We start from the raw sequence: 14,213 nt of genomic DNA on the forward strand, positions 1-14,213 counted from the left end.
GCAGGGGGTTCTTGGGCTCCTAGGATGCCGCATATAGGCCAAGGCTTCTAACACCTCCTGAGTTCTTTTGTTGACTTGGCTGCTGTGGTGTGTGTGTGTGGCCTGAACAAGCTTAGCGGCCTTCATGTTCAAGAAGTCTTTCCTTTCCCAATTATATCTAGTTGTGTACCCCAGACCTATGCCACCGCCTCTGCGGGACATAGGTCTTCACCTCCAGCCATCCTGAGGTCTGACTCCCTCCTAGAACTTTATTCCTCCATCTCCTAAGAATTCATTCGCTCTGATAGCTACCAACATTACCTTATGACCCGCTACTGTCAACTACTGAGCAAAGACTGGGAACTTCTGGACTCTATATTTAGACCCAGCATATATCCAAACATCTCTTGTCACCAGCACTGTATACCTCGCTATCGCTCTTGGATGTCTTATTCTTCAAAGCCCATCTCAGCATCTCTAGTCCAGGATCCAGGAAGCCTAAACTAGTACAGCAGTCAACATGGTGACATTTTTATTGTGCTTTATTCTAAAGTGTGTGTGTGTGTGTGGAGAGAGAGAGAGAGAGAGAGAGAGAGAGAGAGAGAGAGAGAGAGGTCTCCTGGGAGAGCAGTAGCCAACACCATTTTCTCCAGCCTCTTCTTTTGGCTGAGATTTCAGGTATCCATTTGTATCCAAGAACTCTAATCTTTCTCCCATAGGACTGTCAGCGTATAGACCCACACAGTCAAGCTTTAGGCTAAAGTCATCCTTCTGGCCTCTCAGACTCCACCCAACTCAACAGTGAGTTCATGGCCATTAATTGAAAAGCAGGGCTAAAATAAGACTATTCTGATGCAAGTGACACTCACTTGTAATTATACCACTGTGAAAGGTGAGGCAAAAGAATCCAGCCTGGGGAGGCCAGCCTGGGCTACATATAGGCATCTTTTTTTATTATTTAAAAATAAATATCTTAATAATTGCCAGACTTTGTGAATTCCTTCTCCAAAGTATCCTGACCGTCCTCATCCTCACCTGGACTATAGCCACCACCTCATGGTCTATGGACTCTTTCATCTACCTATGAAGGCTGCCAGTCCTCCCCAGAAAGTGTCTGTTCTGTGAACAATTTAATTTCTCAATAATCAGATACACTATGAGAGTAGAAGGGGGATCAGGAACCAAAAGCAAGACAACAGAGATGCCCTGGTTTATTTAGCTAGTTCTTCCAGGGACATGGACCTCAGTCCGATGGTAGTCATGAAGGGCGTTCCACAGAATGGAGCCATGTTCCCATGAAGCTCTCTCCAGAGAGCTCTGACCAGCCAGCACAGCCAAGCAACACAGGTCTTCTGAACACCCATGAAACTCATTTCATCCACTACTTCCATCCCTTGGCTGGTATACATGATGGCGGTTACAGAGCCTAAGGTCTGGTTTTCCCAACGTTTGTGCCCATTTCCCAACAGAGACAATCCACTGTACTGCCGCCCATCTCAGCTCTGAGGTCAGAGAACACTAATTCCAACAAGTGACAAGAGAAGAAAGGGGGCCAAGGAGGATGAAGGAGACATTTGGTTATGGTCTGGACTCGTTTGATTTAGCTGTTTGCACTAAATTTAGGTCGTTTTCTTGGAATAACACGAAAGGACACAGCATGTTGTGGAGAGTCAGACCTCAGCAGAACTGTGAACCTGTGATGTCCCCATAGCATGTGATGTCCCCATAGCATGTGATGTCCCCATAGCATGTGATCCAAGCCCTCCCTTCCTCGGGCTCTTAGTCCACTTGACAACCCCCAACACACAACGCTTGCATCTGAAAACTCAGAATCCTCACTGACTTCCTCCTTCTTGTTACCCAGTTTGTTGTATCCCTGCCAGTAGTACCCAGCCGGGCTCTTGCTCTTGCTTTGGAAGCCTCTGTCTCCCATTTCCAGCCTGCCCTGCTCCACAGGTTCCTACCACCCCAGGAAGACCCGCTTGTCAGTAGCCTCACCGACTCCTCTTCCACTTATCTCCATCTGACTTCAAAAAGAGAACTGTGCACCCCAGGTCCTTTGATGTCAATGTAATTTATTTGATTCTCGGCCCCTCAAGATCTAATTTCTAAGCTTATCACCTAACAAGCTCTCCTAGAACCCTCCAGGGCTATCTGAATTCCAAATATTGGCATCCCCCGTGTCTTGATCTGATGGGCTTTTGTGAGCAATATCCACAACCCACAAAACCTTTCTCACTTGGAACTTGTGGGTCATTCTCACCCTCCAAGGATTGTCTCAGGACCACTTTCTCCAAGAAGACTCCCCAGCTGCCCCTCCGTGAAAGAAAGTTTTTCTCTACCATCAGGGCCTCTCTTCCCTCCACCACTTACTCCTCCACCTTACTCTAAAAGATGGAGTGTGTCTGCTTGGCACATTGACAGCAATGCATTTTATTCTTCAGTGGCAAGGATTTCATTTAGTTTACCCCACGCACAGAGGCTAATATTGCACCTGACACCTAATGAAAATTTCACATACACTCTTCAGTGAGCACCCTCCCTAAACATCTACTGAAACCATAATAAAATTAGGCTGAAAAAGAGAACCAGCAATCACAAAGCTCACATTAAACAGAAGAAATTTACCCATTATAAGAAGATCAATTTTAATTGAGAGACATCTTACTGAACAGCTTTATAAAAGATAAACATGGTAGAACAGTTTAAGAAGCAAGAAAGTCTGCAAACAGTTTTGGCCCATCCTGCCACCCTTCCTTTTGGCTTTACCTCATTAAGTGATAAATTGCAACTTGATGACTGAGGAAGGAATCAGATTTTCAGCAGGAAACCCCTTAATACTCGTGGCTATTAAAAGTAGCTATAATGAAACATTTCCTAAATAATGTATAAGAAATGCAGAAAAGCATCATATTCCCTCCGTCGATCAATAATCCTTTCATCATGAGCAAACTCCTTAATGGCAAATCCGTCATCACCTTTGGCAGATGAGACTGACCCTCTATAAAGTTCTGTCAGCTTGGACTCCACGCCTTGTCATTTCCTTCTGCCTGAAGATTCAGACAGCAGCATTTAAGGAGCCAGCCAGCCTGATGACTCAGCTCATAAAACAATGTGTGGCCACAAAGATGATGTTTATCCAGGAGCATTCTGGAGGCTCTCCCTACTGAAGTCGGCAAGCTGTGGGTATGTGGCACACGATGCTCATTCTCCCAAGAGCTGCTGGTAGCAGTGAAAAGCAGCACTCATTTCTCCCTCCCGGCAGTTGATCTCTTATGCTGCACTGTCTCAACAGAATGGTAAGAAAACTTCAGAGAAATGTGTTTGGCATAGAGGCAAACCCAAATAGAAGGCAGGCAACAGAAGCAGCATCACCCTGCCTTCCCTTGACCAGGAGGAACCTGTAGTCAGAGCTTTTACCTACACAAAGCCCTGAAGCAAAGGACTAGAGAGACTCAATTAACCTCTGCTTTGCTGCTACCCTCAGGGTGCGAGCCTCCTCTGGTTGCTAAACTACGTGCAGAGCTAGTTTTCCTAATGGAGAAAAAAAAAAAAAAAAAACACCTAAGGTAGCCATTTTCCCACCAAAACCGACACCTTGTAAGAAGCTTACTCTGAGGCAGCCCAGGAACAAAGGGCTAACCCAGCCACACAGAGATAGCCACCCAAATCGGGGTCCTTTTGGGTAAGGAGACCTACAGTGACTAAAAAAAGCATCATTAGCATTTTGCCTTGAGTTTTTTTTGCAATGAAGATCTATGCGGTGGGGAGGGAATGGAGAAGAGTGTGAAAGAGAAGCAGAATAAGCAGTGCAATATTTCATTATTTTTCCTAAAATGACAAACTTTAACCATCTGTTCCTATTTAATCAACCCATTCAAAATATTATTAAAATTCAGCTTCTTTGCAGTTAGCCGGTATCTTCAAGTGAGGAAGAGCCAAGGCTCTTCTGACTTCATCCCTGAGGGGTGGATAGGGCATTTCGGTGTGGGCTGTAATTATCCGGTCCCACCGTGAGGAACACCCCCAAGACACATCCAAATGTGCCTGGCAATCTAGAGTGCTTCTTGGCGCACCAAACACTGAGCTACTTGGAGACAGTAACATGATGCCCTTAACTGTTTCACCCTCACTGCCTGACAAGAGGATGTCACACATAGTAGGCACTCAGTAAAGATCACTATCCATTGGATAGATACATCAGTCAAAGAAGGCTCTCATTTTATCTCAGAAACATATATCTTCTTTGTTTCAATAAAGCCTTCATTTGCTTATTGTTTTGTGGATAAAGAAATGAGCAGAAAGAGACTACAAAGTGAGATACCCCCAGAAGGAAGGGCAAACAGATAGAAACTTGGCATTGCTTAGTTCTCCTTCCTCTTGGGGGAAATAACTTTGCCCTTGAATTTCTATACTAAGTCACCAAGGAGGGATTGAAATTAAAAACCTTGGAGAGTAATTATCAACAAAACGTTCTAATGTCAAGCAGTGAATTTTATGGGACCATATCTGTAATATTAATTGAGCCTCTGTGTAGCCAAATGGTAAAATTATTGCTCTAATACAAATAGACCCAAAAGAGAAAAACAGCCCAAAATAGCACAGATATTGCAAATCAGGACAGAGGTAATTTCTCTATACATAAAAAGCAACCAATTGCAATGCATTCACCAACTCACTGAAGTGCAAAACAAAGCCTCTTTGCTTGGTACAGCCCTATCTACCCAGCATCTGAATTGCTATGAAACTAGGACTAAGAAGGGAACTTGGGTTCCTTGACTTTTCACATTGGATGTGAAATTTTTGCAGCATTCCTTCACTAAAAATGTATTGAGAACCTATTATGGGTGAGGGTTGAGACAGAAGATGTTCATGGTCTTTTTCATCATATGGTTTATGATCTTTCATGGGAAAGAGAAATTAAACCAGTTATCCCATAAGCAAATCTCTAATCAGAAACATAAAACTAATGTAGGAAGGAAGGCGCATCAGTCAGGGACCTGATGAACTTTGCAAGTCAGGGAAGACTTCCTGGAGGAATGGTATTTAAATTGGAGCCTAATGAAGCACAAGGATCAGCCAAATAAAAGAGAAAGCATTCTAGACAGAAGGAGCACCAGGGAGGTGGGTCTAATAAAAAAAAATTGCTTAATGTACCTAGGATGTGATCTGAAAGCAGGCAAGTGGAGAGTGGGAACAGATATGTCTGGAATAAGAGGTGGAGCCGGATCTTAGGACCCTGGGGGGTCTTGTGACGTTGTGTTTTAGCCATTGTCAGGCCCTAACAAGCCCTCCTGAGACATATGAGTAAGACAGGACCCTTTTAGAAGTCCTGATTGCATTCAGGAAGAGTCTAGGAATGGGCCCATCCATTTGAGTACTGAGCACAGAGCTTACTTTGCACAGTTCCTAATTTTCTGAGCACCCAAGAAAGACTAACTATAAAATCACCTAGGGCCTCCCTTCACCCAGGTTTCTCTCTCTTCCCCGAGCCAATCCCTCCTTTATCCTCGAGCGAGCCCACCTGCACAGTCTCCAGCTCTCATTTCCCAGGCTCAGAAGGAAAGGGCAGCATACCTTCCTACACAGCCTCATCTACAGAGCTGCAGAAGAGTCCAGGGACTCACGGCTTCAGTTGCAGAGTTAGCCATTTGTCTTCCTACAACTCTGCGTGTGCTAAGGGTCTGTGGAAAGAATCACTGAGCATACTAGGAAACAACTGAGCCTGAAAGCCAGAGACCATTGCTAATTCTTTCCTTGAGAAACATTCTTTAGAGAGTGGAAACAAACAAAGAAACAAACAAACAAAAAAATGCAAAGTTGAAAGACTGTTACATGATAATAGATCTTGAATATGTGCTTAGAAAATGCAAGGTCCTGACCCAGAGAGCAACAGAAACAGTATTCACCCTGTTGCCACTAAAGAAAAGAAACTAGAGAAATCGAGAGGATTCTTCAATTAGCATTGAGGGCGACGGATCAGAATTTATTATGCACAGTCATGAATTATAAAACAATCAGAGAAGTAATATCGGTCTACCAACGTGCTGTGCCAGGATGCTCTGAGAACTCATTAGGGAATGGCCTTGCTAAAAACCTCTCCTGCACTCATCCTCCTGCCCCCTGCCCCAGTCACTGTAGCCCACCTCTAACCTTGCTTCATATTTCAGGTAATTTTGCAAGAAAGAATAGAGCTAAGGCTCTAGACTCCAAACTAGACTCACATTCAACTCTGGACACTTTCAGGCTGTGTGACCCTAGGCAAGCAATTGGACCTCTCTGAACCCAGTTACCTCCAGCAAGTGAAAGTCATAATGCCTTCAATACCAGAGATGCAGATAATGCCGATAAAATTCTCACCACAGAGCATGGCACAGGGTAAAAGTTCATTCAACATTGGAATCTTACTCCTCTCCCCTGTGTTCGACCCAGAAATACTGCGTCTCCTCGAATTTGTAGCAGCTGTCTTCCTACCAAGCCAGGCTGAGAGAACTAGTTTGGGCCCTCCTGTTCAGCTGGGCTATCCACAGCTACTAGCACTTGGCGGAGCACTAGCCTCCTCTCTCTATTTAACACCCAAAGTATTGATTTCCCCATTCTATTTCCATGATACAACACCCTCGAGATCTATAAATGCCGTCCGTTCTCTATGACCATCAAATCCCCTGCACATAGTCACTCTCCCTACAACCACAGGGTCCTCGGCAGCTGAGGCATAGATATGTTTCATTTTTCACTTGCTTAAAGGTCAAACATGAATTTCGCCCCATTATTGTACTGTGTCTTGTCACACAGACTCTCTGTTTCATGGATTAGTCACAGTCTTGCTATCAAATTAAATATTCCTCGGTGGTTATTTTTAGAGAGATCTTTTTCTGACTCTCCATGGTGCAATGATGTGTGTGCACCCACAGCTCTGGAATCCAGGCATTAGCAGGTGGGCTCCAAGCCCTGTGAGGGCTCAGATTCCTCTAGAAAGCAGCAGCCAGTGGAGCAGCAGAATCGGTAATCTGGCTTTGTCCATGAATCCCTGACCAATGAAAACCATGTCGTTCCCCTGTGCCTTGGGTGACTAGCATCCAATAAAGGCTTGGGACGCTCTTGACACAATTGTGAGTTAGGCCACCTCTCATTTGGGTGCTCCCCCCCCCATTCTAGTGCAAGGACAACAGTGTCCTCATTTCCTGCACCCTCGTGGAAGCTTCCTAACCTATTCCCATGAGTTCTGCTTGTATAACTAGGCCGTCATCAATAGAGAAATGAAGCCCTCAAAACAGAGCAGTATCTCAGATTCGGCTGGAGTGGGTGTGCTTGCTAAATGAGTCTTTTTCGCCTGCCTACAAGTACGGGGTAGATAAGAAGTCCTACATACTTTGGGCCTTAAGATGATCAATGTATAGCTCAGACAATAACATCCACAAAGTGACAAATTTATAATTGCAGACAAGATTTAGCATTTCTTCTTGGGGGATCCTCTGTGAGAAGGGCAGCATCCCCCTCATTCCCGATGTCCCCTCCCATACATGTGCTTCCAGTAACTGTGGCTTATGAAGCCCCCTCAGAGTACTTAAGACTGGGGAGAGACAGGAAAAATAATTCTGAGGTCAGTTCATAGTTCTATTTGATGATGGTGATGAGAAGAAGGAAGAGAAGGAGAAAGAAGAGGAGGAGGAGGAGGAAGAGGAGGAGGAGAAAGAGGAGGAGGAGGAGGAAGAGGAGGAGAAGAAGGAGGAGGAGGAGGAGTAGGAGAAGGAGGAGGAGGAGGAGAAGAAGAAGAAGAAGAAGAAGAAGAAGAAGAAGAAGAAGAAGAAGAAGAAGAAGAAGAAGAAGAAGAAGAAGAAGAAGAAGAAGAAGAAGAAATGCTTTGACCTCTACCTAGACTTCCTATTGCAACTTATTTGGAAGTTGAATGGAAGGAGGGGAAACTACTTATTGGAGTCCTGGTGACTTTTTAAGAGATCCCTACATACTGCAAATGCTTCAGACACTCAGGCACGCTAGAGGCTGGGTGGACTGGAAGAAAATCCAGAAAAACTTGGCTGAGGAGCCTATGTCTCAGATAATATTTGACTTGACATAGTCTATGAATAAATAGAGTCACCCTAAGAAAAGTGTCTCACAAAGCAAGATGTGGAGGGAAGGAAAATTAGAGGTCTACAAGGGGAAACAAGTTAAACTAAAGCCTGGATTTCTTTGGGGAAGTTGCAGTAGGTAGAGACAGACTAAAGAATTCTGAGCAGTCAGTTGTAGAGACTAGACTGATAAGTTAGAAGCATTTCCTGATGTTTCTCTGAGGTCCATGGACAATGACTACAGAGAAAGCCAATGATACCTGGGCAGTGATGGTGCACGCCTTTAATCCCAGCACTTGGGAGGCAGAGGCAGGCAGATTTCTGAGTTCGAGGCCAGCCTGGTCTACAGAGTGAGTTCCAGAACAGCCAGGGCTATACAGAGAAACCCTGTCTCGAAAAAAACAAACAAACAAACAAACAAAACAAAACAAAAAGCCAATGGTCATCTAGAGAAGAGTCCATGGAAGGCTGTCATGGGGCCTTCAGCAGGAAGAATATGACTATGGAGAGTGGCCAGAGGTGGAGGGCAAGCAGAAGAGTACAATCATTTGACTTAATTTACTTCAGTCGGTGAGGACACTTCAGGCAGGGCTCGGGGAGACATTCAGAGACCTTGATAAGAAAGATACCAATGTGAATCACTCCTTGGGAGCTCCTTGCTCCCATTGAGAGAAATAGAATCAGTAAATGAACAGATGGAGAAATGAGTATCTTTTTTTAACCACCAAAAAAAAAAAAGGCAAATTGAAGCTATGATGTGACCCCTCCTAAAGAATTAAATGACAAATGTGTAGACAGTTGGGAGTGTTGAACTGGGTATTCCAAGGGGGGTGGCTACAGTTGATCTCCCACCAACAATATGGCTGGTAAGTACCAAAAAAACCTACAATTTTTAGTTTTGTGGAAATGGATCAAGAGTAAGTTCTATTTCTATAGATATTCGATGTGATGCTGTTTATAAATATTAAATATGGCCCAAATGATCATCCATAGAATTGCTTGTACAAGAGGCATTACACTATGCAATTTTACTATGAAAGCCATATATAAACATGGAAAATATGTGTTATACAACATTCAATGACAAATAATAAAGCTTATGTAAGAACAAATGTATATGGGTACCAACTAGAGTAAAATACATCAAAAGATAATCCTTCATTTTTCTGCAATTTCCCAATGAGTATGCATAGTTTCCATCTTAAAGTCAACTATATAAAGCATGGTAACTTTCTCAGGTCACTAACACACAGAGGCAGAGTGTGGCATTGAACAACACTGGAGCCTACCTTCCACCTTCCTTGGAGCTCACCTCTGCTAGAAACGAACAGGACCGACTGTCACAATGAGGGTCTTGTGGTAGAGACACAGTACAATACTGAGAAGGGATTCCTACACTTGCTTTATCCTCTCTAATGTGGTTGATCTACACTGCCTGCCAGCCCCAAGTCCCACCTTGAAGGATACTGGACCTATTTTTTCTATGTGATAAGTGAGGCCTTTGATCACCAAGAGCTCTTCAATGCTTCCTCAGGATCCACCATCACCACCATCATCACCACCACCATCATCACCACCACCACCACCACCACCACCATCACCACCACCACCACCACCACCCATGGTGTGCTGCATAGCTCTACCTCCACATCAGTAGCACTCACATCATCCAGAGAGGCCTCTAGCTCTATTGCTCCACAGAAATGCCCTCCTGGACTCTAAAGAGAATGTTTGTAACTCCAGTTCTCTCTCACAATTGCTTCTCTGTCCTTGCCCTACTTTTCCTACTCGGCAGCATCTTACACATTAGCCATCCCTTTCTGGGAACACTTGCATTTTAGACTATATAATAAACTATATAGTCAAGCCCTCAGTTGCAGTGGATTTCCACATTAGTGGCTTAAACCAACATTGGAAAATAGATTTTTAAAAATTATATCTTTACAGAACACAAAATTTTTCTCATCATTATTCCCTAAACAAAACAGTCTAACAGCTATTAGCACAGCAGTTACTTTGTACTAAGTATTAAAACTGATCTAGAGATGACTTGAAGTACTCATGAGAGTATGCATAGGTTATATGCAAATACTATGTCATATTATATAAGAGACGAGCATCTACAGATTTTAACGCATGCACGGATCTTGGAATCAGTCCCCACTAATATTAAAGACAGTTGTTCTCTCTGGGTTTCCTTCTACCTGGCTGCTCCCTGTGCACTTTTCTGATACCTTCCCATCTCCTGTGATGGTTAATTTGAGAGTCGACTTGAGTGGATTAAGAGGCACATCTAGAGCATTAGAGAAACAAAACCTTTGTTGTGTCTGTGAGAGTGTCAGCTGAGATAGTCTTCCCTCTTCTCTGATTGCTGATCCTCCGTGGGATGAAAGAACAGCCTCCCGCTATGGTGGGCCATATTCCCTGAACTGTGAGCCAAAATGCACCTTTCCTTGTTGAAGTTTCATTTTTGTCAGTGGTCACAAAAGGCAGTAAATATATCTCTCTTCAATCTCTATTTCAGAATTGGGGCTCTGTCTTAGTTACTTTCCTGTTACTTTGGTCACACACCCTGACCTCAGTCAACTTATAGAAGGAAGAGTTTATTAGGTTCCAGAAGGTGAGAGGCAATGACTGTCATGGTGGGAAACATGGCAGCAGGCAAGCGGGCATGGCGCTGGAGCAGGAGCATCTTGATCTACAAGCATGAAGCAAAGAAAAAGCTAACTGAGAATGCTATGGACTTTTGAAACTTCAGGGCCTGGCCCCAGTGACACATTTCCTCCACCAAGGTCACATCACACTTCCTAATCTGTCCCAAGCAGTTTTACCAACTGGCACCCATTGAAATACATAAGTCTACTGAAGCCAGTCTCACACTCAAAATGCCAGAGGCTCTTTTCATCTTTACTCTTCCCTACTTCTCTCCTCTCCTGTCTGCCTTCAGAGCTTTGACCCACATCTAAGTTATACTATCTCCTAGTGTTTTAAACTTAATTATTACAGCTCCCTTCCAAAGACCAAGAGTGTGTCTAATAGTATCTTGAAAAGAAAGTTGCAAAGCTGCCATCCCAGCCTCCAGATGAAGAGGAAGCAGTTCCACCCCTCCCAATGGCTTCAGTGGTTATCCGTGGTACCCTTTCCCTCTCCCCACTCATCCACAGGGAGGTCTACGACTCCAACTCCAAACTCATCCAATTCTTCCACTCTCTCAAGCCAAACCATCGCCCTCTTTCTCTTGGACTCCCCAGCCTCCTTGCTCTCCTCTGCTTTCTTCTTATTGTCCCCTAAGAGGCTTCCTGGGCAGCCAGAGGAATTAAATGTGAACAACTGCATAGAATAATGGTGTCTCAAAACTTAAGTCCCAGCCTGCATATTGTGTTGAATTAAAGTCACCATCAAGTCAACAAGGCAAGGAAAACAGAGCCATACAGACTGGAAAGGAAATTCCAAGAAAGTAGTACATACCTCTAATACCAGTACACAGGAGGTGGACACAAGAAGATTGTGAGTTTAAGGCCAGCCTGGGCTACAAGGCCCTACTGCACAAAAGAGAAAAGGAATGAAGAGGAAGGAAAGATTGGAAAGGAAGAAATAAAGTTGTTGCTAGTCACCGATAACAAAATTATGTGTGGAGAATAGAAGAGAAAATAAATACATTTATTGTTTTTTTTTCTTTTTTTGTTTTTTTCAAGACAGGGTTTCTCTGTGTAGCCCTGGCTGTCCTAGAACTCACTCTGTAGACCAGGCTGGCCTCGAACTCAGAAATCTGCTTGCCTCTACCTCCTGAATGCTGGGATTAAAGACATGTGCTACCACACCTGGCTCCTTACATTGCATTCTATGATATTACTAAATGTATTTATTAGCCGGGCGTGGTGGTAAACGTCTTTAATCCCAGCACTCGGGAGGCAGAGGCAGGCAGATTTCTGAGTTCGAGGCCAGCCTGGTCTACAGAGTGAGTTCCAGGACAGCCAGAGCTATACAGAGAAACCCTGTCTGGAAAAACCAAAAAAAAAAAAAAAAAAAAAAAAAAGAGAGTGCAATGTAAGAAAAACAATTATACCAGCAATAAGCTACTGGAAAATTAAAACATTCTTAAATTTCACTTAAAATAGCATCCAAAAACTAAAACTACTAGACAATACAAGGGAAAGAGCTACTAATGTCGTGAAAATAAATCTCCAATAGAAGCCAAAAACAAAGGGCTATGCACGTACATGCTGTAAAAGTCCCTTCGTATGAACTCCTAAAATAGGCAAATACTGTCTATGATAATAGAAATCAGACCCTATTTGCTGGGTGTGGGAAAAGAAGTCATTAGAAACTGATATGATAAAGATGTTCTAGATCCCGGTTGGTAAGCTGGTTACCCGGTCATATGATGAGTTAGGTTAGAAATATCTACATTTTCACTTCAAATTTCATTTTATGTCTTTTTGTTTGTTTGGGGGGTGGGGGTGCTTGGTTGGGTTAGGTTTGGGTTTTGGTTTTTCAAGACAGGGATTCTCTGTGTACACCCCCCCCCCAGCTGTCCTGGAACTCACTCTGTAGACCAGCCTGGCCTTGAACTCAAAAGATCCACCTGTCTCTGCCTCCCAAGTATTTTAAGATAAAATTTATATAGAATGGCTGGGCGGTGGTGGCGCATGCCTTTAATCCCAGCACTTGGGAGGCAGAAGCAGGCAGATTTCTGAGTTCAAGGCCAACTTGGTCTACAGAGTAAGTTCCAGGACAGCCAAGACTACACAGAGAAACCCTGTCTCGAAAAACCAAAAAAAGAAAAAAAAATTAAAAATTAAAACACTGAGCAAAACATACCCAAACAGTGAAATGCCCCCATGAGAACCAGGACATGTACATCCTGTAGCTCCTTCTTAGATGTGATCTTAAGGAACAGGAAAAATGAGGCCTGGAAATACACGGCACGTGTTTGATCTGCACTTGATGAGATGAGCCAGGGCTGCCAGAGCACAAGGCGACATGCAGCTGCAGACATGGAAATGGAAACTCTTAGAACTTGTCTTTTGCTTGAAAGGCTTTGTCACCCTGTCTGCCAGTCCATCTTGTGGGCAGGGATGGGAGTCTGACCCCATTCCTGATACAAAAGACCTGAAGGTGAGCCAAGTTCATGAGCCCAGATGTGGCCTTTGAGAATCAGGACTCGGGCTGGAGAGATGGCTCAGTGGCTAAGAGCACTGACTGCTATTTTAGAGATCCTGAGTTTAATTCCCAGCAACCATATGGTGGCTCACAATCATTTGTAATGGGATCCGATGCAATGCCCTCTCCTGGTGTGTCTGAAGATAGTAACAGTGTACTCGAATACATAAAATAAATAAATAGATCTTTAAAAAAAAAAAAAAACAGCCGAGCATGGTGGCACACACCTTTAATCCCAGCACTTGGGAGGCAGAGGCAGGCAGATTTCTGAGTTCGAGGCAGGCCAGCCTGGTCTACAAAGTGAGTTCCAGGACAGCCAGGGTTACACAGAGAAACCCTGTCTCGGGGGAAAAAAAAGCCTTATCACAGAGAATCAGGACTCCATCTATCAATGGTCCAGGATGCTTACTGGCCTCACTACAATGTGTGCCCATAGATCCTTGGACCACTTCAGTGTCTTTGCAATAGAGTCCTCTGCCAGGACCTTCAGACTCTTAAATGCCCTGGCCCTCCTGTCTTTTCAGTTGCTACTTTCATCTAATCTTTTTACCCTCTCCACCCTTTAGAGCTGTCTCCTAACTATCCCCCATCCAGGAGTAATCTCCATTATTAGACTTTCAATGATTGCTTCTCGGCCTTTTGGCTAAGATCAAGTGTAGACTTTCAATTGAAATTAAAACTGTGGGTTTTTTTTTTTCTCATGTGTTTTCATATTGAATTCTCCCAAGAACCCTGGGAGCATCCTCATGGCCACTTACAGGCAATAAAAAAGAGCCCAAAGAAAAGAGGCTTGTCTAAGAGTACACATAACTGCCAGGTGGTGGCAGCACACGCCTTTAATCCCAGCACTCAGGAGCCAGAGGCAGGTTGATCTCTGAGTTCAAGGCTAACCTGGTCTAGAGATGGAGTTCCGAGACATTCAGGGCTACACAGAGGAGCCCTAGCTTGAAACAAAGCAAACAGACAAATGGAGTGCATGTAACAGCTGGTCCCAGAGCT

General features: G+C 43.9%; 1 pseudogene; it reads left to right on the forward strand.

Annotated features, from left to right (window-relative positions):
* The first annotated feature begins 13,837 nt into the window (after positions 1–13,837).
* On the forward strand, positions 13,838–14,003 carry Gm51734 (annotated as a pseudogene).
* Positions 14,004–14,213: the final 210 nt, after the last annotated feature.

The sequence above is a fragment of the Mus musculus genome, chromosome 9 (genome assembly GCF_000001635.26).
Source record: "Mus musculus strain C57BL/6J chromosome 9, GRCm38.p6 C57BL/6J".
NCBI lineage: Eukaryota > Metazoa > Chordata > Mammalia > Rodentia > Muridae > Mus > Mus musculus.